The following is a 4,442-nucleotide window of genomic DNA, read 5'->3' on the forward strand; positions in this document are numbered from 1 at the left end:
GCTTATCCCATGCCATGCAAGACGCTATGTCTTGGAGAGGATGGGTTTTGAAGACCATGAAAATTTTCAAACAAAGAAAATACACCTAAGGACCCATCATGATATCGATTTTGAAGTAAATCTGTATAATTCTCAAAGCGTAACCCATTTTGGTTGTCAAAATTGGGAAGCACTTTGCAAAATGTATGGTTTTTATGAGGGTCTGATTGTCACCATGGATCTTGGTCATCCTGACATCGAGCAAGACAATATGGACATTTGGGTCCTTGTTGATACGCTTCCGATTCTACCGCAATGTGAGTTTCTCAAACATAGTTATTAACTAATTTATATTGTTTATTTCAAAATAGTTGACAGCTTATTTTGAATCTTCGAAGAATGTGCAGAAGATGGTAGACAAAACCCACTACACTAATGGCTCCGAATTAACTTATAAGGAGAAAAATCATCTGATTGCTTATTGTACTTTTTTGGAGAATTACAATACCTATTATCGAACTCCTCCAAATTATGGTGAATACGTGCCACTAGTGCACGTGTTGAACCACGATAACTTCTATGGAGATACCCTGGTAAGATATTTTACTATTACGACATCCGTGCATCTTTTGCATACTTCTAAAACTAGTACATCATTGCTAACTACGAAGTTATTACTATGTTTTTCAACAGAAAATCCCGATGGATTGTGTGACTCATCTGATGTATTACAATGGTCGCCTTGAAGTTCTGAACCTACAGCCAGGTCATCCTACGGATCTCACCTGTGCATATCGAATTTCTGAAACCGGTGAACACATGCTAATCAAAGAGTGGAAAAAATGTTTGGACATTCGTAAGGAGGTTCTTGGAAGCAACATTAAGCAAAAGGCAAGAATTGGAGACAGGATAATCTGAGCGAGGGGCTATCTTGTTTTTTGCTATTTTACCTTAGAGAATATAGTAGGTCCTAAGAGAATGTGGTAGGTCCTATGAGGTACAATATGTTTATTATGTGATACAATGTGTTAGAGTTGAAGATGTCAGGAGTACTTGTGATTACGACTAGTGACCAATGATATGATGATGATGATGATAAGTTGTTAATGATATGATGATGATGATGATGATATTTATTATATCATTGGGTGAAAGAACCGTGGATTAGTTTCAAGTGGATGTTCATCCACTTGAAACTAGTCCACACGGTTCTTTCACCTTGTGATGTAATAACTCATTATGATGTAATTTTTTTTTGTAAATTCCTGTTGTATGAAAATTTGTGTAAAGGTGTACGAATACAACATGGAATAAAAAAGAAATAAAATACGAAATAATAGTAGCAGCGCGGGCAGAGAAAAGCGCTACTACTAATTACCAGCAGCGCTCCTCCTGGAACTCGCTGCTACTAAGTCGATTTAGCCGTAGCGTGGGTGGAGGCACGCTACTGCTATTCGTTAGCTGTAGCGCCTTATCAGTAGCGCACCACCCCGCGCTACTGATAGGTCTAAAACCCGCGCTGCTGCTAGCCTTTTCCCTAGTAGTGGTGCATCTAATAACATCATCACCGTTCCTCTCCTAAAGACACACCCAACCATATCTGATTAAACATGTGATTAAAAAAATTAAAACACAGAAGCAGGAGTATGCTTTTTAGCATGTATAACGATGCCTCGCAAAAAGTATGTGAGGCAGCATAGGCACGTAAAAAACTCCACTCGGACGCAGCACAGCTGGACAACTATAACGGGAGGCAGCTGGATGAGTCAAACATCTCGTGTCCCCATAACACCTCGGAATACACGCACACCATCTACAACCAGCATTCATTCCATTTTGCAAAATAAAAAATAAAACAAAAGGCACTCATTACTACTCTTGCTCTCTCCCATCTCCTTTATATTTCAATAAGCTCCGACTCCCTCAGCCACAACACAACTCATTTGCCTTCTCCGTCGCTTGCTTCTAGGGTTCGTGCTTCTTCTCCGTCTCCTGCTTCCAGGATTCGTGCTTCTAAGCCGCACACAATCGATTAATTTCTAAGCCATACTTCTCTCGTAGATTGCTGGCCGTGGGTGCTTGCCCTAAGCTTCCCATCACAAGCCATCTGCCTTATCCGTCCGCCTACTTTTAAGGTTCGTGCTTCTTCCCCGCACACAGTCTCATTTCAAACAAGTTATTGAAGAGTTTTTATTGGGTCTCTTGATTAACTTCCAAGCCGTGCTTCTCTCGTAGATTTTGCTAGCCGTGTGCGCTTGCCCTAAGCTTACCCTACCCAAATCTCCATTCGTCAACCCTCGTTCTTCTTCTATCACAGGTAAAAAGCATATGCGTAAGCAGCATGCTCCGATCCGTATTTACGTTTTACGTTTAGGTTTTTCATTTGATAGTTATTGAAGTATCAGATCCGGTACAACGACTTCATTCTCTAACGGAATATAAAAACCATTTGAAAATCTAAACAAGTGTTATAAACTCTGTCATACTGCTTTTCTCGAAGGAGTAGATGAGAAGATTTATGGTAAATTTGTAGTTGTTGCCTGCCTTCAATATAGCTACCATATTTGAAGCTAGTCGTTGTCTACCTTCCACGTTGAAGCTTGTTTTTAAATTGTTATGATATTCTTGTTTTCTTAACATAGCTTTTCTGAAATATTTAGGTATGAATTGCCCTGCCTGCCGCCAACCAGGCGGCCCTTGCGAACCACACCCTGAAGTTATCCAGGAGTTTGAGGTTATTCTTGATGAAAATTGCTGGAGCCGCATGGTTAGTAAGCATCACTAACAAATTAGTTGCTTACAACACAGTAAAAATCGTCACTGTCACTCATACCCCCTTGCACCTACACTAGGTCCCCCTGCTGCCACTTCTTCGCACCTGCCTTGTGTTTTCAATTTCCATTAGTTTGCTTGCCTGTGCCCTGATTAATATAGTCCATTAATTTATAATACAATTATGTTGTTATCTGTAATTCTTATCAAAAATTCATATCAAATTTAAGAAAACTTTTAACATTAACAGTACGCAAGTTCAAATTTATACTTACAGGTTGTTATTTGCACTATTTTTTCCAGTATGTAAACTGTAATGTCAGAGCTTTTCTCGCTGAATACATTGAAGAAGAGAAGAAAGAAGCAAGAAAATTGCGTAAACAGCAGGTAGAGCCAGCCCTTCTTACACATGAAGGAAGGTCTTACAATGCTTTGTTTAAGCATAGGGCAAACTACACAAAGTTCTGCGGTGGTGAGTGGAACATCTTTGCGGCTGATTATGAACTTCGTGCTGGAGACCGCATAGAATTTGAACTACCAGACGAGGGTCTCAATCTCGAAATACAAACATATCGAGATAACAAAAGGCTGCTTCCATTACCCCACGTTGGTAGGTATTTAATATTACAAACATTACAGACTTATCTTCTTTCGTTGTAATTTTATATGCATGAATCGAACTGAATAATATTAACCCCGTGTTGGATGTAACTTTATCTAACTTTAAAAGCCTTTTTCTTTTTCTAGCTCTCGACGATCTTTCTTCTGACGATTTCGACCATGTTCACTGTTGTGTCTACTCTAAGGATATTGAGCTCACCTACGACCAGACACGATTCTTTCAAAAACTCCTTTTCGGAGATACTTTCATCCGTTGCCGTCCATTTGTCCATGTCCTGACTCACACTAATACCAAAGACTACGTCATGGTTGGTTACAACTGTCCTTGTTAAAATACCAAAAGTATTTTGCTCATATGTAATATAAACAATACCGACGTAATATTGCTTATAAGTAAAATTATAAAAAACCTATTTATTCAAACCTAAAACAACAAAACTTTCGTTGTTCTCTTAATATGTTGTTTTATCTGTTTACACACAAACCTGAACATGCCAGGAACTATATTACTTCAAATATGGAATTTCTTAATGTTTTTGCACTCGCCATATTCAGACATCCTTTTATTTATTGCCCAAGTGACAAATCAACGGTTTTAATATCTATTTAATTTCGATTTTCTTCTAGAAAATTCCTAGGAGCATTGTCTCAACACTGAAGAGATGGGTGGACATGCCAACCAATGGCAGGGTAACCCTTGAAGCTCCTGATGAACATACACATGTCATCACTCCTTCATCGTACTACATCTCCAAAGACGACGGTAGGATGGTAATACAAAAGTCTTCTTTCAGAGACTTCATATCAGCTGCATCCTTCATTGAAAAGAACGTTGTTCTAATCACTTTCAAAGAGCGAAATGACCATTTTGTGTCCATCATCATTCAGCGCATCATGTAGATTCCATCGGAACCAGCACCTAAAATGGAAGCAAACAGTGCATCTCCTAGAATGTTCAACGCTCGTTTCATCATGATGCCTCCAGGAGCAAAACACTGATTACTATAAGTTTGCTAGATAGGATGGTAGAGTAATTTAACTATTATGGACCATGTGCTTGCTTGAACTAT

This window comes from Triticum aestivum, chromosome 6A, assembly GCF_018294505.1.
Source record: "Triticum aestivum cultivar Chinese Spring chromosome 6A, IWGSC CS RefSeq v2.1, whole genome shotgun sequence".
Lineage (NCBI taxonomy): Eukaryota > Viridiplantae > Streptophyta > Magnoliopsida > Poales > Poaceae > Triticum > Triticum aestivum.